We start from the raw sequence: 27,213 nt of genomic DNA on the forward strand, positions 1-27,213 counted from the left end.
GTGGTTTGCCTTACAATTTTATACCACTTGTCTATATAAACAGCTTGATGTGTGATAGCTAACATAAATAGACCTTCATGTAGCAACCCCTCTAACCCCCTCCTACAGAGCTCAGAGAACTCCTTGGAGTTGGGAAGTTAGAATGCTAGAAAACACACACGCGCGCACATGCACACACATGCACGTACGCATGCAAGGATAGTAGGTGGGAATGAGAATTAAGGGTGGTCGTAGGAGCAGCAGCAGGCCTGCTGCTTTTATGAATAGTTCCCAGGGCAAGTGGGGAGTTCTGTGCTAGTAGCAATGGGAACTGGTAGCACAGAGTTACCATGCAGATAGTCAACAACTGCACATGAGGAATTGTACCAAAATGAGTCCTGTGACACTAAAAACTTTAGAATTGGTGATTTAAATGTAATCATGAGGAAGTCAGTTGAAAAGACCTCAAAGTGAAAAAGTCAGGAAATTAAAATCCTTGAACTCAGCAAAGAAGTTTTTGATGGGTTATGCAAACCCCACACTGGACAACACAAGAATTAATGGTGCAGGTGTTTTCAGCCTGTCGCAGCTGTGAGAAATGTCAGTGTTTGAGGGAGATGCTTAAGAGGAAGAGCCCCAGATCCACTGACAGCAGATCAGTGAGAAGACCAGACCTTCAGGTCCTGAAGGAAGGGATGACTGAAGGCAAGAGCGCCCTAGCTGACTGCTGCCCGATGGCCACGTCTTGAAGAAAGGGAAGGCCAGATACTGACACACCTACAGAGGGAACCATTCCCTCTCTGTTACCTGTAAACTTGTTTTATTCTTGTTAATTTCACTTGGTTTTGTTTGTTGACAAGCCCTGAAACGTGGAGACATTAAAGTGACCTGACCAGAGGGTCAAGTCACAGGAACAGGCAGAGCACTGCAGACCTGGAGTGACCCTCAGCAGGAGGTACTTGATGGGGGAGAGGGGTGCTACACCACTCTTAGCTGCAAGGAGGTGCTAGTGATGACTCCACCCCTTCACGAAGATACTTAACCAGATCATAACAGTCACATACTCCTTTTAAAAAAACGGGTGGGGATAGAAATACTGGATAAAATCCTGCCTGTATGGTAGTCAATGGCAAAACTCCAATTGACTTCAAAGGGGCCAGGATTTCACCTAGTGTTTAAATGGCAAGGTTCAAGAGCTTATTGATACCAAAAAGGTATTCTTCATAAAGCACCACTTCATATAGCACCACTATAAAACCACTCTGGGTAGTCTTTCTAGGGGGAAGCTGGCATAATTCAGGGCTGAACTAGCTACACCATCTCAAAGTCTACAGTAGAAGTAGAGAAAGGTCCAGAGAAGAGCAGCAAAAATGATTAGGGGCATGGATATATTTCTATATAAGAAGAGATTAAAAACATTTATGGATAGGATGAAAAAAGCTGATGCAGCTGCAGGGTACAAAATAAAGAATGCTCTGAAGAATTCCACTTTAGATTCTTATTTACCTTTTCTCATAATTTTCTTATAGTAGCTGAATGCACATGCTGTCACACAGCTGTAATCTGTAAAAGTGAACATAGCTGAGAACTTAAAATGGGAGGGTACAGACCACGAAACCCAGTGATGATTGAACCAGTGATAGCTCTTTTGTTTAAAGACCATGAGCCATGCTTGTAGCTGCTTCCAAAGCTTCACACTGACTGGCTGAGATGAACTATAGGTGTGGTCCATAATGGCAGTTATAGTCCTCTGTCCCTAGAAATCCTAGCTAATGATACTTTTAATTTTAAAATCTATTTTAAATATTTGGTTTGAATAAAGTTTTTTAATTGTACTGTATTGTAATGTTTGCCCAATGTCTCAAACTTATAACTAGGGCTCAATGAGAGGAAGGATTGTGTTTTGTTGTAATTAGGACTTTGTGTCTGTCATAGAAGTCGCAAATTCTGACTCTCTCTCTCTTTTTTTTTTTTTTTAATTCATCCCAAGCTATACCAGAGAACATTTTGTAACTATAGCTACATGTCCTTGGCTTCATTTATTTGCATTGTCTTTTTACAGATAAACAAAGATTAATTTTAGTGCCACTTTTGTTCATGGTGACACTTGGTTTAATATTTTCCAATAGTTTTACCCATCAGGAGCTCACATTTTAGCTCATCTTTCTGGTCCATAAAGTTCTTTTCTGTGATTATAAAGAATAACCTAAATGAAGTATACCAAAAACATTAATTGCTTCCATGTCATGAGATTCATTTTATAAAGTACTATGCCAGGAAAGCGGTATCATCACCAAATATAGAATCAATTTTGAATCTGTCAACAGTATTATTAGCTTTGATTTTTGTCTGTAGTCCTCACATCATTCCTCTAGGGGTGTGAAACATGGACCTGTTATCAATGGCATATTAAAAAGCTTGGCCGTTCCCATTTGCAACACTTAAGACAACTGCTGGGCATCACATGACATAACTAGGTTTCCAACACTGAAGTCCTAGTGAAACTTCCTCAGTCAGCATTGAGGCTTATTTGATCTGCGCCCAGTAAGATAGACTGGCCATGTAGTTCATATGCCTGAGACGTGTTGATCAGAACAAGGCTTATATTTTGAATTGAGCTCCAGCAATAGTAAGCATGGAGGGCAAATGAAATGCTCTAAAGACCTCCTGAAACAAAATGTCTTCAAAATGGAAGTTTCTGACATGGCCTTTGCGTAACTGGTGATTGATTGTATTGCACGGTGCTGTGTCCTAAGAGTAGATCTCCATGATTTTGAGAAGAATTGTGCTGAGCAGCTGGAAGCACCGCACCACGCTCTGAAACAGTATGCAGTTCTATCAACATAACTAGGCAAATGGCTCTGTGGCCAGGGTGGTAAACCTTGTTCTTCCCAAATTGGTCTAGGGAGTCTGGAGAAGACCCAGTAGTACAAACGATGATTGTCAATATTGTCTTTGAAATCAAGGTGACCATTTTTATCATGTACATTGTATAGAGTAGCTCTAAGCTGTTATACCTTTTGAGGGAGTGATTTTTATTTTAAAAAAGTCTAAAAAAGCCCTTTCATTCAAGGGGCCTAATCCTACTACCAGTGAAGTCAGTTCCATTTGCTTTTGACTCTACAATGAGCAGGATTATTTTCTGTCTCTGAAAGCTTCCTCAATTACCTTTTTGGACTGCAGTCTTTTCATGCATGGTCTCAACTAAGAAGCAAAGTTTCTTTGGAAAGTTTCATAAAAATCTGATTTGTTCGTGTGTAGGTGGGAATATAATCACATGTGCATTAAGATGCTTTAAGGATTTTTCTCAGATTAGCCTTTTTAAAAAAATTGAGTTAACACAAATCAACATATTTACTTAGACTCATGCGAGTAGCAATATAGATAAAAAACGTCTTTCCTTTGTTATGTTTGGCAAATAATGCGACGTACTATGGTATTGCAAATTGTTTTATAAGCATGCAATCAGACTCTACTGTTCATAGATTGAAGGAGACAAGGTTAAAGCTACAGTGGAAATCTAACTATGAATTTCTTGACTTTTGAATTCCAAACTTAATGTTTTCGGATTTAATGTATCAAAATCCTATACAATCTACATCTTTTTGTGGTAAATAACTCTTAAAAGAATTTTCTCATGCCCCTTTGAATGCAGTTGCCAAACACAAGCTGTGCTATAACCATATTTACAAAGCTTGTGTGTAAAACTTATGTATTTTAGATTAAGTTTAAAATTATGCTTCATTTTTAACTTTGCCTATGTGATCTCCAGGTTTTTAAGTAACTTCAGAAGGAAAATAAATATACCATTATTCAAAGTATGGTAGTGTGTCCAAGTCTTTTCTGGGAACTAAAATTATGCAGATGGAGGGCAGTGTTTCCAGCTAATTTCACAGTGTGTAAGATTCACAACTCCTGCAAATAATATAGAACATCAAGCATCTAATCTGTCATGCAGTGAGGTGAATGTTTTCCCCCTGTGGAATTTATCTGAAATATGATTGAAACAAAACTAAAACTAAACTAGTCAATATCAGTATTTTCTTATTGCTATTATACTCTCTCCCAGCAATTGTATAGATTGTCTAGGGAGATGGGCAGGAAACCTCTGTTAGTACATCATATTTAAAAAAAAAAAACAAAAACAGGAAATACAGAAGTGAAGGTTTCTACAGCAAAATTAATTTGTCCGGCTGTTGCACATATAACAAGGAATAGAAATAATATGTCCATAAATATGTGGTTCACATTCCGTTCATTTTGGATGTAGCCTATAGCCAGGGGTTGGTCAATGTGACAATCTTCATTTCCTGACTTGATTTTTAATTGAATCATTGCTAAAAACTATGCTTTTACTAATATTGCAATGTTTAATGTCAGATAGCGGCATGGAATTTTCACATAGTAGTAAATGTGCATTACCTGTGTGCCTTGTCAGTGGTGTATTTACAGTTATGGTGAGTTATTAGACCTTATATGTATGCAGTGCACAATGTTTTAGCTCTAGAGGTCCTAACTGTAGATCTCGAATGAGGTAATAGTAATCTTTAAAATGTTCAGTGATTAGAGACCAGGTGTGGTTAAGTCCCTAGCAAGAAGTAATATTAATTCCACTCTGCAGTGTCTACCCATTTAGAAGAGTAAAAGCAGACAGTGAGGAAGAGTAACCCATGGCAGTCAGAGAGAGAACATAGGAAGAGGTACCAAATGGTATCAGGGACTGAAGGAAACCGCTCCATCTGGCAGCTCGGTTCCCAGAGAGTAGCACAGTGCAAGGCATTTCACAGGGATAGCTTAGGATCTGCACAACAGTGCATTGTTCTTCCCAGAGATCCTTGGTGCCTAAGTGGAAAATTCAGGTTGTATCTCCTCCATGGGGCCTGCAATAGGATATATTAACCCCATATTGGGTCAGAAGGGGTTAAAAGACTGTTCTGGGCCCAGGTAGCCCAGCCCCTCCAGCCCTTCAGAACATGTGCCAACTGGAGAAAGGGATGAAAAGGGAGCATAGAAGAGGGAAGTCTGGGGAGGAAGAAAGACCTACCCTGAAGGTTCCGGTCAAAGGCACCACAGAAGCCTCCCTGAGGGAATTGGACTATATGCTGAGCCCTGGCTGGCGCTGATAGTTTGGTTTATTTTTCTTTTCATCTTATCTTGGAGCAGAAGCTGAGAGGGAAAATCAGTGGTAGGAAGTGACACAGGGAGGGTAACTCGGTGCCTTCTGGGGCCGGACATCCCACCCCTTTAGAGATGTTGATGTCATTGGTGGTACAGTCACAGTACTAAGTTGTGCCCTGCTACAATGAGGAGAGTAGGGGTGGCAGAAAGCTCCTTGAATTCTCTTCTGCCCTTGTGCGCCTATGCAAGGTCAGCTGCAATCGAGCCCACACGTTGGATGTTTTGATTCTTGTTGAGATTCTTCACACTGCAGTTGACTTCACTTTTTTTCTCTCTAATGTTTGGTCTTTATAAATGAGGTAAAAACACTTTTAGGGGCTTGTTACATTTTAGAGAGAAACATCTGCAGCCTAAAGCACCTGCTGTACTTTAGAACGTTAACAATAAGAGAAATGTGTTCTCAGAGATGCCAATAAAATAGTTATTCGTGGAATGATTACTTCTTTTTTTGTCAACATTCCATAGCATGCAAACATTGTATCCTCTATTTTCATGAAGCATGTCTCTGCGTAACTTGTTTGGCTGCTTTTCCTCTTCAAAAACAGTATTTTTTTTATCAGCAGGTGGGGGAGAGTGTAGGGAGGAAACTGTCTGTCTGTGTGGGTGGGAACAGGCATTATATATTTTAAAGTTTCAGATCGCGGGGGGGGACGGACCATGGGTCAGTGGGGTTTTGTTGTTGGTTTTTAAGAAAAATAGTTCTATCTGTGGCTTTCTGGCTACTAGCGCTGATGCATCCTTTTGCGATAGGGTAGCTCTCGAGACATTCCTGGTACAGAGCTTATCCTATGTTGAGTCATCTTTATCCCCTTGTTTTGAGTGACTCATTCCTGCAGCATTGGCATATCAGATGCTATCGCAACTGAAAACAGGCCAATAGATATACCCCTTTCTTTATCATTCTTTATAGGGGAGGACTCATGTCAGAAATGCAATTGAAGCAGCACTGGGACAAGAAACAAAGGTTTTCTCTTGACATTTCAAGTATTTGACACAAGACACAAAGTAGCTGGTTTCAGAGTAGTTGGGTTAAGTAGCTATATGATATCTGTCTCTTTTGGAAAGTGCTTTGAAATCTACTGATGAAAAATGCTAATTAGAACTATTAAAATGTGAGTACACACACACACACAAAAAACATAATCATCCCCACTTTGCAGATGGGGGAAACTGAGGTACATTGGGTATGTGATTTGCCCAAAATCATGCAGTAGGCCAGTGGAAAAACTGGAAATAGAACCAGGTCTCCAGGGGCCCAGTTTAGTGATCTACTGACTAGATAACGCTGCCTTTCCGGATAGGTTATCATTTACTGTCCATATCTAATAAAGATGCCAAAGGTCTGATTCTGCACCCATCTTTATTAAATTTGCTAAAATGTTTCAAAATTATATAAAGGAACCAAAGAGCTTTTTAACCTAGAATGTACTCTTTCCCCTGGTCAGTGCAGATCAAAATTGGAGTTAATGAGCATTTGCCTGCATATGAACTGCAGGACTGGACTCTAAACTTGTAAATTAAAGATGTCAGAGCTGGATAGAGCTGTTTAGTATTTTAACACCTCTATGAAAGTGATTAAAAACCTGATGAGTAAATATGAAACATATGGTTACCATATCTATAAGTAGTGCTGGAAAAAGAAACGTCAACTACAGTGTTTGAAAGTGTGACAGTTGCCTTTCATAGGGTAACAAAGTGTATAATTTTTCTAATTTTATTTATGAAATCCTAACCATTTAAAAATAAACACCAATGTATTGGTATGCTCACATAATTTATCCAATGAAAGTGAGCTGTCTTTAAGAGATTTACACTCATTTTTTTTTTCTTTTTACAGGCGTGTTTTGTTCAGGGGAAAAAAATAGAGATTTAACATTTGTTTTCCATATATAACCCTCCTACAGCCCACTTATACTGTGATATCTCCCTTTTATGAAGCCAAATTGTACTTAGCTCCAAAATCTATTCAGTGATGTGTGTTAATAATCTGCCTTTGACTTTTAGTTTTGTCCCTTTTTTCAGAATATAACAAACATAAAATACTACAACACTAAGTGCATCTAATTACTGTACTACTAAAAAAAAACAAACTGCTCCCAATATATGCTTGGAAGGCTTTGCACAATATCACACACACACACACACACACACACACACACACACACACACACACACACACACACACACAGTTAGTGGTCTAGGTGTAGTTCTCAATTTAGCAATTAGTATCTACACTTAGTACATTCAAAGTCTCCTGGTACTGCATGCTGGCTCAGTGAGCTAATCCAGACTCAGTCTTGGATAAACAACTGGATAGATCATCACCACGGGTGCCATTCAAAAGCCTGCTGCACACATCCTGGCTCTGGATTCCCAGCTGTTTGGGACATTTATCGTTCTCAGTTACACGTGGATGCTAATTTTCTTTAATTCTACCAGGGACTCCCTAATGTAGTATGATGAGTGAAATTGGAGAAAGAGGATCAGGTGTCAGGAGGGGCCTAGCTTGAGGGGTGACCTGGGGCTCCCCAAGTCTGGAGTTGGCTCTTGGGAGAAGCTAGAAGACAGATAGTCGTGCCACTGCATTAACACTGGCACCTCGGTTTGTATTCCTTATTGCTAATGAAACACACCTGGTTTCTGTTTCCTCAAAGAAAACATGAAGCAGTAGGAGAAGCAGTGCCTTTTTGGCTGGTAATGGACCCTGCGAGTCTGTAATACACCTGGCAGGTGCTTCAGGAGTTCCATGAGTAGGATAAATAAATATATCTTGCTTACTACCACTGCAAGAAAATTGACATTTTGGTGTAGTTCTTCTATGATGTCTTTGGCTATCAGTTACTTCCTGAGTCTTGCCTTATAAGTGCTGTATGACTTAATGCCTTCCATGTACACCTGATCTAAAAGCATCCCTTCAGTCATCTGGTTCAACATGCACTATGCTCTTGTTTTAGACAGCAACAAGGAAATCTGAACAATGAAACCAGAAACTATTTCTGCAGTATGGGGATGCTCAATTTTGTTGCCAGTGTTGTTGTCTGCAGAAAAACAGATGTGCAGGAAGGCTAGATAATGAAAGGAACATATTAATTCAGGTATAATACAAAGGAGGTGTCTCCTTGCCCAGTTAGTGGGGTCCTGAAGGAATTGCCTGTACAGTGGCAGAACTAGAGGAAGGCTGCAGGAAGGTCACCGAGGATCAGATTCTGAGAGGCAGACTTTCTGCCCAGTAAAAATAAATACACCTTTGCTACGTTCCCCCCCTTAAGTTGTAACATATTTTTACAGTGTTCAAAAATCTTAAATCAGGCTGCAGAAAATCATGAGATTTTTTTTTAATACATTTGGGTACTTGTGGGTGTGTCTGAGCTTTCTGGGTTCACGTTCTCAAGCTCTTCTCTGCAAATATGAGCTGAACACTCTCTTGTTTTAATGGAAACTGACAGTATCTCATCACATGACCCTAGGTTCTGGGATTTTTAAGAACTTACATCCATCCACCCCCCAGTATTCCTACAACACTTGACTAATCCCACTCTGTTTTTTCCTTCCCCTGGCCACAAGTGTGCAGGAGCCAGAGCAGGCTAATTACACCCTGATTGGTCCTGCAGTGTGCTCCTCTCACAACCCCTTCCTTCACTGAACAGGAGGGGAGGGCTGGAATATGAGTATTTTAAAGTAGTTTGGGGTTGGGGTGGGGGGAATCAAAGCCTCAATAAGAGGCTGCTAGTAAAGCAGGTGGTGCTTGGTTAGAAAAGCATGATCTGGGGCAAAGCCAGCTCTATTTCAATTAATCCTACTGGGATCCTAGCCTTCTAGGATGGGCAGCTTTTTAAAATTAATTGTGTAGAGGGAAAGGAGAGAATGACGGACACTAGCAGGGGAGGATGGAGGTTACTCAGGATCTGTTCCTCTTCCTCTAGCACCAGTATGTTTTTAGCATTTAAATTATCATTCCAAACGAACACATTCTTGGGTAAAAAGTATGGAATTGAGCCCTCAGTCCAGCACTGAATCTAAAATCCCATCAGAACAATTGATCTGAATGGGTAAGGATTTGCATCAGTCATTCTTGAGATTACTCTTTGTACCGTACTGTCCCTCGTTCCAGTAGCACCATCTTTTGTTGTTTTTTTGAGGGAACATGGAAGAGAGACATTGACGCACGTCCCTAATTGTGTGTTTGTTCTCTTCCTAAGTGTATTAAAATTGTGAATAAAAGAAGCTGTAACAATCCTGTTCCAGATGGTCACAGATGATACTTCAGTGCCATTATGTTTTAATGGGTAGACTAAAAAAGGGAGGGAGGGACCCATTTACACAATGTCTCTAAAGTCACTCGTGAAATAGACCACCTGTGCTCTACCATGTTTACTGTCCCCAAGAGACTCTGTGAAAGGTCCCATATCTGTGAAGGTAACTCATTCTCTGCATCCATTCAGTCTTTTGCCTTCTTGAATGAAACTTCTATCTAGAGTGTCCGTTCCAGAGATGGTGTTTGTCATGTGGACATCTATCTACAAGGTGATGGGCTGAGATTCCATTTCACATCAGCCACTGAGTAGCAGTCAGAGGGTAAAACATTTTGGTCACTTCTGTCTATTCAGATAGTGATGTGGGATATCAGCAGTTCAGCTCTATGCTTCTTAATCTCCTCACCCACCTATTCCCCTCCAACATTTCAAAACTATCTCCCATGAGAACTGCATGTTCATAAATCTTGAATGCTTTCAGTTTTCATTGAACTTAGATGTTAATACCCACTAAAATATGTCTGTTATAGGCATATGATTGAGCAGATGTTGCCAGAGAAAAAATAACTAAGGTGTTAGTTGTTACATACTATACTTTTTGTGTTTATACATGATTTCCCACTGGTAACTGGGAAAATGAATGTTCTTGGTAAACTTATATTTATATGACAGATATTCATCAGCACATAATAATTTTGAATAAATATCATAGTATACCTGTCACAACTTAAATGAGCTTCTGTCATCTTGCGTTTTGTCAAAATGGTTCTACTCAACTTAAATGAAAGCTATTTGCTACATTTATTGTTTGCTTCAGTGCTGGTCACACTGGATCCTTAAATGGAGTGTACTGATTTTAGTATCTTTGCAATAAAGAAACATAATTCAAATACAAATTAGTAGATAACTAAGTGCCTGATCCTGCAAATGCTCAATTATATGATTAGTTTGGTTTAATTTATTGATGTGAGAAGCCCCAGCTAAAGCTACTCATGTGAATAAGAATATTCAAAAAGGGGTCTAAACCTTCAGTGAGTTTAAAAGACACTTGAGGAATACACTGCTGAATCATTTTCTAATTACGCACACATGCTTCAAATGTCCAAAAACCGTACTTTACCAGGGTTCCAATGATGATAAAGCATCGATACGGCCACAGTCTTCTGAGACCGCATCGCCTAGAAGGATAGAGGAAGAATAGAAATTCTGCTGAATGAGCAAGAGAGGGCTCTTTAGGGAAATGATAGGACATTTTGTTTAAACCAGTAGAAGAACACATTTTCTCTTGGGGAAGAACTGCTTCACCTCACAAAGTTCCTTTTCTTTTCAATTTCTTTGAGTAAGTGGAAATGTAGTGGTTTTATTTTCCTTTGAAAAACGTATTTGTCTTCAACCCATTCAAAGCTTCTTATATATGTTGTATCTAATACTAGCTTAGACTCATGAAAGATGATGGAAATTTCAGCTGATAAAAGTGTGAGAAATTGATTACTTTCTGTTTTAACTTGTCAACTTCATGAACGTCCTAAATATGCCTAATTCTCTGTTTGAAAATAGTACTTCAGAATACCCACATTGTGTTGTAATTTGGTATGGTGTTTGTGCTTGTTTATATTTTGTATTGAGTGGTGCCTAGAGGCCTCAATCAGGGAGCAATAATCCATTGTGCTAGGCATTGTGTACACATAATGAAAAGATGGTCCCTGCCTCAAGGCATAACATCTAAGTACTAACTTCCATAAAATATTAAACTTTCAAAATATAAAACTGAAGAATTCCTAGCATATCTTTAAAGCTATAAGTTATAGTTTTGTTTCCTGAATGTTCTTCGGGAGACATTTTCTGTGTGTCGTCTTTGAATAAGTGTCACCCATTCACATCAATGGGTGGGGGAACTTGATGTGGCCAGTGGTGAAAGGTGGACAGTTCCAGTAGCAAGGGGGATGCACACTCACCAAGGTACAATAGGTAGCCCCTCCCCATGAGAATCTCTGGCACCCTCTTGCCAGCTGGGGGAAAGGATTTAACTCAGTGCAAGGGTCATTTCAAGCCTCTCTTGGCTCTGTTCCAGCAGCCCACCTGAACTTGGAATGGAAACCTGGCCTGACAGATGCTGTGGGTTTAGCTGAGTGCCTGTCTAGGGGGTTAGGAAGGAATTATTTCTTCCATGTGCCAATTGGCAGTAGACCAAGAAGGTTTTCACCCTCCTAACAGAACCTCAGTAAATTGAGTAGGAACACATTTAGTACCTAACTGAGGTATGGGGTGGAGGAGTTCCCTGCAACTTGCAGTTGGATTCCAGTGCAGTTAAGAGAATCAAATGAATGCTTCTCACAGGTAAAAGAGCTGGGAATTTGGTGTTGGGACTTGACTCATGTGCCAGGGAAGGTTGGACCTTGTGGCCTTCAAAGGCAGAGGTCCCCACCCTGCTGTACCTTCTCGTGGGGGAGAGTGCTAGAACTCAGAGAGCTGAGTCCTACGGGGTAAGCTGAGGAGACCCTACCCTGTGTTATGGGTTAAATGGCTCCTTTTCCATATAACTCTGGTGCTAGTTACAGGTTGTATGATAAGGGGCCCTGTAACCCCCACACTGGAACAATTAAATGCCTGGTATAGGAGAGTATGGGTGATGAGCAGCTAGCGTCTCTCTCCTGTGTTAGTTTCATAGAAGTTGTGGCCTGCCATTTAATTCCATGCATTTGTCTGTCATCATTTTGCCACTTTGTCCACATCAAAACCCACTTTCTACTATAGCACAGAAAAACCAGAACAAGCTATTCAGCATTTTACACCCTATGGGTTTTAATGCAGTTTTGTTTAAAGAGCACTAGGGAACCATTAGTGCACACCAGCAGGGTCTACATAAACCCATTAATGCACAGCATGTAGGTGTTTTACAGTCACTCCCCCACCCATCCTCCTAACTAAGCACATTACCCCACTGTTCAGACAAGCCATATGCAGACAACTCAGTTTTAGAGAATATCAGAATGGGAAAACTAGGTAAAATAAAATGATCCTACCTGATGCATTGGCCCACATCTCAAACATTTGCTTACGTTTGTAAAATATTTGGATGGCCTTTTCCCTCATTATCTTTTTGTTTGTAGTTTTTCCTTCTCCTTTGGAGATGAAATAGAAGTTTCCAGGGGAAAGGCTGTTATTAATAAAATAATACTTTGAGATCTTTCTATGGAAGGCTCTGTTAAAGTGCAAAGTACTTTACAAATGTTAAGTTTCAGAAGCCCCAGTGCAACTGACAACAGAATTTCTCATCTTCTTGTATGGAAATCATTGAAGGGTGATGCATTTTCTGTAAAATGACCCATTAAACTCAAAAGAAAGGAACCATGTAGCAAGAGGAATCAAATATTTTAAGTCAGGAAAATAAAATAGCAACAGTTATATAATGATCTTTCCACGTGTTAGGTGAGAAAAATTAAATATGAAGCAGTTATGCCAACCGAACCAAAGTCAGGCCAATAAAGGTTGCTGGGAAAGTCCCTGAACGAGATAAATAGAATAAAAGAATACTTGTTTAAGTTGCAGGGAGTAAGAAAAAAGGGGAGGCCTGCATTCTTGTACCAGATGTTCTGGGAACTGTCTTGTTGAGATACGGAGGCGCTGTTTTCCACTCCTTGTTTTTGTGTTATGTCTGTTCTTAACTCCTCGTCTCCTGGTTGACACCCATACCGATAAAGTTAGTGAAGCATTATGATTTGCTAAAAGTTATCTACAATAAGGGGGTAGAAGTGCATGCATAATAGAGAAGGTGGATTTTAAGTAACATAGGGGAGGGGTGAGCTGCTTTATGAATAAATCTGTGACGCGACGGAGCTGTCTATAAAAACCTATTAGTTTTACTTAGAGGCTGCTGGTTCTCTTTGGAGACGGGCTGCTCTTTATTGTTGTGTGCACTCTTCAATAAAGAGCTTCGTGTTCGGACCTTGCTGGTGTTGCCTGTCTCTCTCCGGTCAGACAACGAACCGTGCCGTCTGGGGGTTCGAGTTCTCGACACACGTCATAACACAACTTCAATTTAAATTTGGTTCTGGAAAGAGGGGGAGGGTGATGGTATAACTTCCATGCTACTTTAAACTAGAAACCTGTTGATTTTAAATGGAACAGGGTTATTGAATTAATTAAGATAAATGGGGTTTAAATAAAAGGACACTATTTCATGTGTATAATGTATGTAACCAAAACGCAGACAGGAGTTTTGTTTAAAAAAAATCAGAAATAGTTTGGATTTGTGATTAAAACAATGGAATGGGACTTAGGAAATCTGGGTTCAATTCACAGCTTTGCTTCAGAATAGAGTATTATCTTGGAAAAATCATTTTATGTCACAGCCAGAACACGGGCAGCCAGGCCTAGTGGGTTGAGTTGGAGTCAGAAACCAGGAAACAAGAGCTGAGGGTCAGTCGGAAGCAACAAAAGGGAGCAGGCAGTGGTGTGTGGGGACCTTGTTAGTAAGGCACGCAACACCTTTTAAGATGACCGTTAAAATCTGTATCTAATCTATATACAGCAATTAATAAACCAAATCCATTCACATTTGTAACCACTTCAATGAAATATTGTTTCAGCTCTTTTCCTGCTTTTTTGTCAGTATTCAATAATATTCAATGCAATTTCGGTTTAGGCACTGATTTTTTTTATAATTTCTGGTTTTGTTGCATAAACACTTTCAGTAAACATATTCATGAGCAAATTTTGTACTAAAGTTTCCATCCTGACAATAAGTGTGCACCGTTAGCTCTGTATTAGATGAATCAATATCATTTCCATACAGCTATAATCTAGTTGATCGAATCTGCATGTGATGTTTTAGTAGAGGCATGGTGTCTGAATGCAAACCTTAGAACTATGGCTAGTGATGGGACACTAGATGGGGAGGGCTCAGAGTTGCTGCAAAGCATTCCATTTTATCTAATTGTGCTCAGAGCAGATAGAGAAGAGATAGGGGTTAAAAGTTGGCAGGTGGCAGCAGCTTGTCCACAGTAGAGATCCCACCATGGAAGCTGCAAGGCTGATAGCAACGGTGGGAATTTTTTTGGTGGAAAATAAACCGGCTTTTAAGTAAGCTCTAAGGAAATAAGTCCCTTTCCCTGAGACAGTCTAAGCAGACAAAAAAACACACAAGATGTGGTAAAAAGAATATAAATATGTAAGCATGTCAATGGTGCCTTGATTCTGGGATTGTAGCTTTATGTACATTAAATAAATCTACCGCTCTTCTCTTTTTCCATCTCCTCTGGAGAGCTGAATTTCTCTCACTCAGTTGCCACCTTTCGTTAAATAGACAGAGGTAAACTGCTAAAGTTGCCTTAGTATTTGCAGAATTACCTGTACTTGCAATTGGGATTATGCAAAATAGTGCAAGAACTAAGACAAGGTTACCTTGGTATTAAAAGCAAACGGCAGATTTAAGGGTGATCACTGTAGTATTGCAAGACAAACTACAAAAAAGGGGACAAATATTGTGCTGTAGAATTTCCATAGAGATCCTCCTGCTGACCAGTTCCTGCTTGTTCCTAACTTATTGAAGTCAATGCCATTATTTGTGTGATTTTTTTTTAAGGCAAATAGGATTCAGCTCCATAAAGGAAGTAACTGGCGTATGCCAGGTTCAGAGAAATGGATGAGGGGCAACAGCTCCCTTATACTGCACAACTGACTATCTGCCACTGAGCTCTTTCATTTTGTGTTTAGTACAGCAGATAGCTATCACCAACCAAATGTAGAGAACATTATAATTAGTTAGTGCTTTTTGTCTATCAAGCAGTTTACAAACATTATGTGAATGATATAATGGGCTGTTATGACTGAGATTAATACTAATCATGTCTCAATCTTTTAGTGCTGTTTATAACCACTGCCACTTCCCCTGCTTCTGAAGAAAGGGAGCTGTTATTTGTTAGTCATGTCCAGAGGCCACAGTCTGCTATAGCTGTCAGATTATCTATCTTCCATGCTTCACCACCAAGGAGAACGTTTTAGCTAAATATGCAATGGACTGACACTGGTACTGACTTCCTTATTATGCCACTTAAGAATCTGCAATGTCATATGTTGGAGTTCAGTTCTCATTGCCCTATTACAGGTTGTTTTTTATTTTTTTAACTATCCAGTTGAGGAAGAAGAGGAAAAATATATGGCCCTTCGTGACATTAATATAGCACTGCTTTCCTCAAATTCACATCCTGTGCCTAGTGCCTTTAGGAGGTGGTTTTTGGCCAGACGCTTCCCTAGCAACGCTAGTCATAGCAACAGCAGTGAAAGTATCAGTAATGTGAGGGTTCTCTAATAGAGCTTTCATATTCTGGTATCTGACCTGCCTGTGGGAGCGAGACCCCTCCACCCCCCAATGGTGGCTGTGACCTTTAACATCATGTTCTATGATTTTTCCCTCTTTTTCTTTATTGCTGATACTCCACTGAGCTTTTTTTATAAGCTAGATGCTTTTGTCAGCTGCCTGTACAGATGAGACTTCAGTAAGATGTACCAACACAGAAAACAAATGTATGACAAATAGCAAAGGCAATGTTGTGCTGTTGCTTGGAAAATGAAATACCTACATAATATCAGACATTATATAAAGTGCAGGGCATATGCACGTATATGGGTTATAACTAAACTCCAGCATTACCAAGAGCTCCCACGCTCTGAGATCTGAGACACCAGGATATTTTTTCTATACGCTGAATGAAAAAAACCTTCTTTCTCAGATACCATAGTGTGGTGAATGTTGGAGTATGTTGACTTGAATTGTGGTACCTAAATTCATGATTTGCATTAGTGCATAGAGACCTCAACTGAAATACGACTCCCTTCGTACCAGGCACTGTATAAACACAGAAGAGGCAGTCCCTTCTGTAAAGAGCTTCCATGTTAAGCAGCAGCACAGAGAAGGGAAGTGACTTGTCCAAGAGTCCACAGCAAGTCAGCCAGTGGCAGAATTGGGAATAGCACCCAGATACCTTGAGTCCAAGTCCATTCCTTCTGTCTCCCTAGATTGTGCCTGTTTAAGCTAAAAAAAGAAATATAATTGTTCACTCCACAGCACAGCTGATATAAGTCTAGGGTAAGATGGTGATTTCTCATTACCTCATTTGTGTATAGGAGCGATTTACAATTACGTAGAAAATTCCTGTCTAGAACAAATAATGCAGACAAGGCCAAGAAGCCATATGCTGCATGACGCCATTTTCTGATGTTGAACATCAGAAAAAATAGTTTTCCCTCCTCCTCCCCCCAACACACACTTGAACTTTAACAAAGCAAAAATGAAATGGTATATTTATTATGAGCTCAAACTATTGATCTTTCATTAGCATGTTTAAAGAGATGGCTTAAAAATAAAATCTAGAACAAAATCTCACTTATCCACTACCAAAGAGATCTTAAGGAGTTTTCTCTTGATTTATTCATGCTGATAGGAAACATGAGGTAATGGTGAGAGAAAAGGGAGCATCTGTTAAGTTTTCTAAGATCTAAAACACTTAACTATCTAAGTTCAATATATCCTGAGCATTATGGAATGTAACCTGATGGTTTCAGACAATGCCATTCCAGTGTGGGAGGCTGTTAGAATTTGCTGTTGTCAGAGATGTGGCTTTGGGAGAAATTTGACAGTCCTAATCCATGTTGAGAATCTAGTGGATGGGGTGCAGTAAAACTGTGTAAAATTGGAACAATATACAGCAGAGTGCTACAGAAAGTCAGTATGCAAAGATGGGTCCACTATGGCCCAGGTCCTTCTTCCATTGATGTTGATGTCATATTGACTTCAGGGCAGTAGGATTAGGCTTATTGTGGGGACACATGTAAAATGCTCATAGATATGAGAGAATCCCCCACAACAATTCCACAGAAATGAGGCTTACTGGTTAGTTAAGGTGAATATAGTGAGCATGAAGAGAAGTAAATGTTCTAATTTTCAAAGGTGCTCACCACATTGAGTTCCACTTCCTCCTAACTCCCATGGGAGTGTTTAGTTCTTGGCACTTCTGAATATCTGGCCAGAGGAGCCATTGTTGAAAATCTTGTTCAGAGTACAGTCGCTCGAATGTAAGCATGTCAGCATTGGATGTGCACAGGGTCCAGGGGTAGCAGCTGACCTGAGCAGGTTTCCAAATTGTGGTTGGAAGAAAGAGCAGGGTTTGCCAGGATTGGTGACCTTTTAGTAGAAATATTTCTAAAGGTTCTCAGAAAATAGTATGACTCTCAGCCAACTGGAAATCTGGTGAGATCTACATGATGATTTCTCTGGCAGCTGTATAATTGCTCTGTGTTGCTACCATCTAGGACTCTGTCTTGTTTGTGCTTGGCTTTCAGGTAAATTACAGTCTCTTTTATATTAGTCAAAAGTAGAATTGTCAGCTTGCATTGGGAGATTTAGCTGGAAGGTGCCATGGGTGAGCATAGAGATATGAGGCTAGGGTCTGAAGGGAAAGGAAGAATTTGGTCCAATTGACCAAAGTACAGCAGTTTAATGTAAACATCACTTGCACAAATGAAACTAGCTCCCAAATAATTCTGATTTGCTGAGCCCATACAGAACCAACAACTAGAAACATCCATTAATAAGACAGGGACATTTCAGCGTGGGAAAAAGATGATTAAAGGAGGATATGATTGAGGTCTATAAAATCATGACAGAGGTGGAGAAAATATATAAGGAAGTGTGTGTTTACTCATTCTCATAACACAAGAATTAGGGGTCACCAAATGAAATTAATAGGCAGCAGGTTTAAGACAAACAGAAGGAAGGATTTCTTCACATAACACACAGTCAACCTGTGGAACTCTTTGCCAGAGGATGTTGTGAAGGCCCAGACTATAACTGGGTTCAAAAAAGAACTAGATAAATTCATGGAGGATAGGTCCATCAATGGCGTCCCTAGCCTCTGTTTGCCAGAAGCTGGAAATGGGTGACAGGGGATGGATCACTTGATGATTACCTGTTCTGTTCCTTCCCTGTGGGGCACCTGGCACTGGCCACTGTCAGGAGACAGAATACTGGGCTAGATGGACCTTTGGTCTGACCCAGTATAGCCGTTCTTATGTTCCTTGGGGGAGGGCTGGGAACAGTAGAACTGTTTGAAAAATCACCAAAAAAAAATGGTTTCCTTTCAGTGACTGTAACGTTTTGAGAATAAGTGTTTGTAAGCAATATGGCTCCCTTAAACATAATTTGATATTAGGAAATGAATTAAAATCAATAAATACACTGGGAGATTAAGGACAAAGCCTTCTCTTGTCCTGCATAGGTCTCTTGACACAGGGAACATATCACAGCCTCTCACCCTTTGTCTGGCCAGATATTTTTGGAGGCTTTTTGTCTTGAGTGCTAAATGGGAGCGTGTGCTTAAGAGTGCTCCATGTCTATAGTGGATGGATAGAGGTAGCCACAGGCTAAGGGACATGCTTGGCCTCCATCACTCATATGTGGAGACTAGCAGCTAGAAACTGGTGCTCATGGAAGTATGCTATGAACTTTCATGAAGCAGCTGTAAAGATTGAGTGTACTGCCCCATCCCCTCCTCAAACCACACTAAGTGTGCAAATACAGTGACTCTGTGAACTTCCCTTAGCAGCTACTGACACCAATAACTCTGAGAGCTAGCCAGAACTTACGCAAGAGAATTTATTTTATGTTTGAGTTCCCATCTGTGTAATATCAAGGAGCACGGGACCTTGTCCCAGACACGTCCTTCAGATACCAGGTGCAAACAAGCAGCTGCAAGTAATGAACATCTGCATCAAAACACTTTCTCCTTCTGGCAGCTGAATGTGGTTTAGAGTAGGAGGCTATGTGCCAAGATTCTCAAGTTCCCAGGTTCTGCCACTGTCTGACTTCTTGTGTTACTTTGAGCAAACTGCTGAATCTTCGTGCGGCAGATTACAAGTCTGTAAGTAATGCTTACCCACAGTGGTATTCTGAGGCTTAATTAACATTTGAGAACTGCTTTGAAATCCCCTGATGAAAGATGTTATATTGGTGCAACATTGTGCCTCACAAACTCTGCTCAGATGCTATGTGGGTACGCAGTATTTCCTTTTTACTGGTTCATGAATACAGTCATGACAGATAAACTTATCTCGAAGACAGAAAATCTTCATACAAGTGAAGGTGGTTGAGCATGTAACATACTGATAAACATTGCCTTTACTTTATACTGCACTAATTTCAGATGGTAGAATCTCTTCTAATACTGGAGTAACTAGACTGTAGCATTTTCAGTATGATTCTCCTAAAGATGCATGCAAAGCAGAAGGAGCAAAACTGAGCCCCAGATTGAACAACCTTGGTTCTGTTAAATTTAAATAAATCATTGAACTCAGGCTAATGTCTATAATCAACAGATCATTTTTCTGCCGCTCTTCAAGTTCCACTCCTAATATTTTTGTATTAAAACATCAATCCACTTTACAAACTAGAGGACTGAGTATGCATTTGGAATTTAGTAAGACACTTATCCTTAATGTGGACTGTAAACTGCTATTTAAAAAGCAATAACACATAATTTGCAAAGCATTTTTTGCTGACAGTCCTTGACCAGATGGCATACATGTGTAGTTGTAATTGCTATGGCACACCACTATTGCAAAGGCAGCAGATAGTCAAAGCAGCCTTACACATACCAGCCATGTTTCGCATGGAAATAAAGTTGTATATAGCAAATGATAACTTGAGAGAGCTATAAACACCACCTGGTGCAAGTGGGCATTAGATGATATACATATCTGAAGAATAGAAAGATGCTGACAAATTGGAGAGAATTCAAAGACTGGAGGTAGAGGGATTGATGTATACGAACAAATGTAAAGAACTAGATACCAGTATGTATACCTTGGCTAAATAATGAATGGTCCAGATCGAAGTTAGTGTGACTAGTCACGGAAGTAAGTACTCATAAATGTGAGGAAGGGGTCAACAATCTATTTATAAGGAAAGTGAGAAGTATAACTACCCAGAAATATTTGAATAGCATAGGGAGGGAGAGAAGAAGAATTGTTTTGTCTATGGCAATCTAACTAGAAGTAATGGCAGAAAACTGAACAAAAAATGGCTGACACACATTTCCTAGAAACACTCTTTATTTAGATCATGGAATAGTATTTCAAAAGAAGTAGTGCATTGCCCATCTCTTCACTAATTTAAAATTAAAACCATAATATAGACTGTCAAGGTAACAATCGTCTCTGGTGGCAGTTAAGGGACAAGGACTTAGTCCAGAGATTGCGTGATTCTAATGCTTGACTGGGAGGATGAGGGCTGTGTATATAGAAATCTGTGTATGTGATTTAGTAATATTCATATTAATGTTCATCATGCTAGTGTTTTAAATTTTAAAATAATTGTCAGTCTGGCCAACCGATATCCCATCGCACTGCAGTTATCAATCAATATTAATTTGAAGCAGAGGGTTCTCTGTCCAGGAAGGGTAGCTGTCTCCTCCAGACCTAGGGCTGAAAACAAACTCTAACCAAGGAATTGTCTGGTCTGTCTTGTGTGGTGTCCTGGATGATGGGTTCCCAATGGTGCTTGTACCCTTCAGATCCTAATATAATATACATATTGTATTATTATTTGTAGTAAAAAAAAACTGGAGGATTAAACCAGGATTAAGAACTTTTTATTCATACAGCCACATTGAAAAGGACATAAACAGGATACTGAAAAGTAAAATGAAGGAGACAAGACTTCCTCATCTTGTCTCCCAGTCTTCCCACCCCACCACAAGCAACTGTACCTAACTTGAGGAAGGGTTGATACTGGAAGGTGCTTAAGATTTGTAAGTAGAATTTTGCTCTCTACCCACAAAAGTGTGTGTAATTTGGTGTCTACCTTTGTTTGTTAAAACTCAGAAGCACCATTCCTGCGACACCCCATGCCCCCCCGAGAATGACATCACCAGCTTCTAGAATGGATGTTTGGCAGATCCTGTTACAGCATTCCTGCAAGAAACACCTTAAGAGAAGGGATTAACAAAAAGCTTTTGGTCCTCATGCATTCAAAGGTGTGGAAAGGTAGTTCAGTGGAGATCAGAAGGTTGTACGTATTTCAATAACTGCCCTTCTTGAAACAACAAATTCAAAGGGTGGGGTTTTCAAACCTTTCTAGGGGAACTGAATACCCAATTCTTGTTAATTTTATTGGGAACTGGGCATCCAAATCCCTTAGACAGTTTTGAAAAATCTCACCCTAAACTTTTTTTTAAATTGGTTTCAACAAAACTGATTCAATACTATGAAGAGATTTAAAGGCAGGGTCCAGATACTTCATGAACATCAAAAAACTGGGGGGAAGTTTTACCTGCTTATCTCTCAGTTCAAAAAGCCCTTTTGTGGTATTGCAAAATGTATATGTATAAAGCAAATATAGGAAATTGTTTGCATCCAACACTGAAGGAGCATCCTCTGCAGTTATGTGCAGGATGGAGTATAGGACAACAGAGAAGGTGACTGGATGCCTGAGGCTCAACCTGCCACTCTGGCACCTGTTCTGAAAATAACATTCAATTTGTTAATAGAGTACACTGCGCCTGCCACCAGTGATAAGGCCAAAGAATTTTGCCACTGTCAATCTATAAGCTTAAAAAACTAATTTAAAAAGTGCAGTTTCCCTGTTGATTCTCTCAGTGGGCTACATATTTTGAGTAATACATCATTGGATCAACACCATTTCAGCTTCAGGGTGCTGAAACTCAATTTGTTTGCAATGACAAGTAGACTACACTGTAAAACTGCCCATCTCACGGGTATGAAACCCCCCTGCAAAAACAGAATTTATGGAGGAGTGGGGGGCTATATAATGCAGTCCTTTGTATACTGATACTTCAGTTGTGGAGACCTGAGTTCAAATCTTATACATAAGAACGGAAATAAATGTGGTCTGTTTTATTCTTAACTCAACTTGTGTGTGTAATGCAATACTGTCATCTAGTTTGGCATTGTTAGAAAAAGTCTTTGGATGAAAACACACGATTAGAACAGCATGGCCCATGAATGTGATTATGAATATCCCTTTAAAAATCATATAAGAAGTTCCCAGTACCAGCACATATAATAATTCAACCTAGCTCTGTTAAGTTCGGGTGAAATTCTACCTGCAAGCACGCAGTCTGAATAAACAGCATTATGTGGGGAACTTGGCCCAGTAGCATTCTCTCTCTGACTCAGTTTTCTCATGTGTATAAATTGCAGTCCTAATGCTTGCCTAATTTTACAGATGTCAAAACTTAATTAATGTTTGCAAAGTGCTTGATATTCTTGGATTGAAGATGCTAATAATATGAAGTTTCACTAGAGTAGGGTAGGAGGGCTAGGTTTATGGGGTGGGGAGCTGAATGTTAAAATTGAGTGAAGGTGAAAAACACTCCTCAGCTTGCTCAATAAGAATTTGCTAACATACAGAGCATAAAGACGCCCCAGCCTCTACCAATTTAATCTATGGTAGTGCTGCCCTTTTTCAACCTAAGCAGCTGGTCAAAGTTTGGGGCCATGGGGTTGTTCCAGTTGGAAGTAGAAATTAATGGAGTCCAGTATTTTCTTTGATGTCATCTTGTTTATTTACAAGGAATGTACAAAATCCTGTGTCTCGGAACATAGAAGGAACCAAGAACAAAGGGAGCAGTTCTTAATTTACAGCCCCGAAGACTTGCTAGCCAACACCAGACCCAAAAGCAATCTTTCTGTTTTTTTTCCAGGATCCTATTGTGCCTACAGGCTCTTGCTTGGCTTTCTTGCCTCTGCCCCCCGCTCTATTCTTGTCTGTTTTTGGTGTTCATGTGACACCCCCGTCCCACCCAATAATCAGCCATAAGCTCCTGGCAAGTTCATACCCACCCTGTCTTAGTTGGGGGCTTATGCTTACAGTATTGTTAATTGATCATTTTGAACTCCCTTCAATCTCAATGGCATTTTAACTCAAACCACAACAAGATTTACCCAGCTCATAACTGTATCCAATTTATCTAGGTTTTTCTAATAGCACCTGTCACCCTGGGTATTTAATCACTGCTGAGTCCAGAATGCACCTTCACTCAGAACAGCATAATGGGTTCAGGGGATGCTGCCTTCAATCTACTGCTGATACTAATTACATGAAGCAGATTTTAAGTCTCTCATTCAAATGAGAAATGGGCTTAAATGGAGTTTTAGAATCCAAAGCCCAGTTTGTTTCAAGAAAAGTACTGATTTGAATTCCTGGATCCATGGTTTTGATTGCAATTAAATCCCAAAACAGAAGAGGCCTATTCGGGGTTGGATGCAGCTGAAATCTCAGAAGTTGCTATTTCAAGGTTTTTGCTTAAGTTGGTAGAATGGATAAGATTCTAGTTTGATACTGAGAAGCTTCCACCATGAAAGATGGCAAAACATCATTGAATGGTCTGACCGCCACTTTGGCTAAAACGATGAAAGCACAGTTCATGAAATTTCAGTAAGGTAGAATCCAAGCCCTAGTCGCTTGCATGGCTTCTACCTCAAACCCGACTAAATCTGAACCTAATCTCATTCTAGATCCATACCTTGCTACTACTACTGCCCAAATCCAGTTGAAACACATTCAGGATGCCATGAGTCTGATTCTGTTCACACATACAGTTTCACCACTGATTCTAGTGGAGTTACTCCTGACTGACTTTGGTGTAAGGAATAGGAGAATTAGGTTTTACATTTTTATTTTTCCTAAGTGGGGGTGATACACTGCAAAAGCTGTAAATCTAGGTGCTGTTGCCTTGTGGCATTCGTTTTGCAGAAGAATCTATCAGGAATCTATCAGAATCTATCTATCTAACAATAACAGCACCAAAGATAGAAACACAGCCCTTTGTTATCCTGTTCCCCTTAAAAATTCAGGGCTTGAGTTTAATCTCATTGACACTTGTTGTAACTGGGAGGAACTCCTGAGAAGTTAATGGAATTACACAGGCATAAAACTGGAATAAAGGTGATCAGAATCAAAACCTCTTTGTAACTAGTTAAATACGCAAAACTGACTCTTTTGCCATTTTTAAGAATTTTTTTTTTAAATTAAAAACAAATATGGAGTAAGGTTGGATAGTTTTAAAAAAAAATCTGGGAAATGCACAGATTTTGCAGCATCAACCTGAAATATATTTTTTTAAATACGTGTAGTAGATAGTTGTATTTAACTGCTCAGGAATATAAGGTATAGTGCAGTTCTGTGATCAAGTGAACATTACATTAGGAACATTAACTTTTTGCATTTCCTGACAGGCTCTCGCTCTCTAAGTGATGCTAAGAACAGAAAGTTATGTCTTAAAGCTTGACACAGGCAACATTGAGTTGATGCTGGTCATGAGGTAAGTGTTTTGAATGTCAGCAGCAGCCCCAACTCTCCAAGGTATCTCCTCCCAGACTGGTAAGTTGGTTTACAGCACTGGGACCCTTCTTCATTCCTCAGTGTTGTATGCCCATAGAGTTATAATGACAGAAAACTCGCACTTCTATCTGTGACTGGTCAGGAAACTCTGCTCCATCCTCTGACGGATCTGGCCACTCGTTTGTGACGTCAAAGATTGATTTTTGCAGCTCATAACTAGAGCTAGACAGGAATTTTCCAAACCTGGTTTTATCAGAAAATACCAATTCATCAGAATGGAAACATTTCATGGAAATGGTGTGGTATCCACAAACTTCCATGGAAACACAAGCAAGGTTCCTGGCTGGAGCTACGGCTCTCAAGGTGCCAAGGCTCGCAATGTGCCAAGGCTCTCCACTATGTGGTAGGGAGCCTGGAAGCTTTAAAAGTCCCAATATAAAATGAGCATCTCAGGACATCCAGGCTCTCTGTTGTGCAGTCAGGAGTCTTTACCCAAGTCTTTCAGGGATTCTAGGATCCATGTTCTATAATAGGGGACTTCCCCAGAGTCGGGGGGTGGGAGGAAGCTGACTGACCCATTTTATTCTGGGAATTTTTTTTTAATTTAATTTAAAAAGAGACTTGCTCAGCATTTGCTTTACATGGGAAATTTTGGAACTTCTAGTTTTTGAAATGTTGGAATTTCCTGTAGAACAGTGCAAAGTGGTGACACCCGACACAAGGCCTGAGAGGGTAAGTTAGGCCAATTAACCTTAGGCTTCAACTGGAGGAAACCCAAGGAGTACTAGGGCCTAACTGCAGATGAAGTCCAGCTGAGGGGGGAGTTGGGTGGAATTTATAAAGAGAGGAAGTTGGTAGGCTGCAAGGAGGAAAACTCTGCAGTCATACACCTGGATACAAGGAGGGAAAGTGGGAAGGAATAGTAGGGGCTAGGAGAGTAAAAGCCCTGAGCTGTTGTGTTGAGGGTCTATGGACTGCAACCCGGTGTAGAGGATGGGCCCGGGTTCCCCTAGAAGTCACTGCTGGAGTCACACACTAGAGATCGCCCATTTGGGGATGGTTGGAAGAAGACTTTGATACCCTGGAAGGTGGGAGAACTTTTATGTGACTAAGTTGGAGGACTAAGCCATGAAGAGGAAAGTGCTGCAGCTCCCAGCACATGAGGCCACAGAGTAAGGCAGGGGAATGATGGGCTGTATAACCACAGGAAGGGGCGTCAGAGCTGGTGTCCGAGTTAATTGTCCAGGGGACCCACGAGGAGGTGCTGCCAAGTGGTGAGTAGAGCAATCTCCATTACAAAGAGAAATTCTGAGTTTTGGTCAGCTATACTCAAAACTAGGAATGAAGCTACAAAAACCCCGAAAAAGCTTCAGTTCATGCAAAATACAAAAATTGTTTAGCAACACAGGCCCCAGATGAACATATCAATGCTGCACTCCCTGCACTGGCCCACTAATGAATGCAGAACCCAGTTCAAGATCTGTGCCCTAATATTTTAAGCCTTCTATGGAACTGGTTATAGCTAACATGAGAGGAATTACCCTTCCCTTCACTACCATGGCCTCCCACTACACTATGTTTTATGAGAACTGTGAAACGGTTGACTAATAGTGTGGGGACAGAACTTTCACAGAAGATAGACCTAAATGAGGGAATTTGCTGCAGAAAGTGTTCCTAAGGTGCTAATAATTCAATTCTACTTAGCTTTCCTTCAATAATTTCTTTACAGGTTCTGCACATCACCCAAATCAACCAACCAAACTCGCTTGTCAAGCTACTTCTCCTACAGGTTGGGAAGAGGGGAAAGAGATCATTGTTTTTTCTTCACAGATATTTATCTGAGTGCCTTCCATGAGGATGTTGACTAAAAGTGTGGGGACAGATCAAATTTTGACTCATACATAATTTATGACACTGCATTTCATAATTGTTCCCAGTTTATAGTTGTCTAATTAGAGATCATCAGTGAAATCTCAAGTATATTAATTTGGTGGCGTGAATATTGTTTGTTAGTAAGGAGGTAACCAATTAGACATGACTTTACTTCCATAATGAAAGTATGGTCATGAGAGTCTTATTTTGGGGGGAATGTTTGCCCTCAGAATAGTGTGGTATCTTTACAATGGACTATGCGTGTTGACAGTGTTGTGGATGACACTGTTTTTGTTTTCTGACATGTTAGGTAGCCTAGTGGAATTGTAACTTTAAAAAAAAATCCATTTTCACAAAAATATTGGAATTTATTTACAACAGTTGGTGGTATCATGTATTCCTTCAATGGGAGCTATATGGACTCAGCTGGAGGAGAATGTACTACTAATTTCATATTAATCACAATGAGTTCTGTGTGGACAGACCCCTAGACCCATGGAGCTCCCTACTGATGATAATGGGGCTTATTTCAGGATTGGGACTATACTTCTGTAACAATATATACACTAAAAC

The 27,213-nt window shown here is 40.1% G+C and overlaps 1 long non-coding RNA gene across 1 annotated transcript in view; it reads left to right on the plus strand.

Annotated features, from left to right (window-relative positions):
- The window catches only part of LOC122462190, a 29,988-nt gene extending 3,413 nt beyond the window's left edge, over positions 1 to 26,575 (plus strand). Inside the window, exons 2-3 of the long non-coding RNA XR_006284601.1 lie at positions 24,663 to 24,748; positions 26,498 to 26,575. This is a non-coding gene — a long non-coding RNA (uncharacterized LOC122462190). The remainder of the gene's footprint in view (positions 1 to 24,662; positions 24,749 to 26,497) is intronic.
- Positions 26,576 to 27,213: the final 638 nt, after the last annotated feature.

This window comes from Chelonia mydas, chromosome 1 (genome assembly GCF_015237465.2).
Source record: "Chelonia mydas isolate rCheMyd1 chromosome 1, rCheMyd1.pri.v2, whole genome shotgun sequence".
Lineage (NCBI taxonomy): Eukaryota > Metazoa > Chordata > Testudines > Cheloniidae > Chelonia > Chelonia mydas.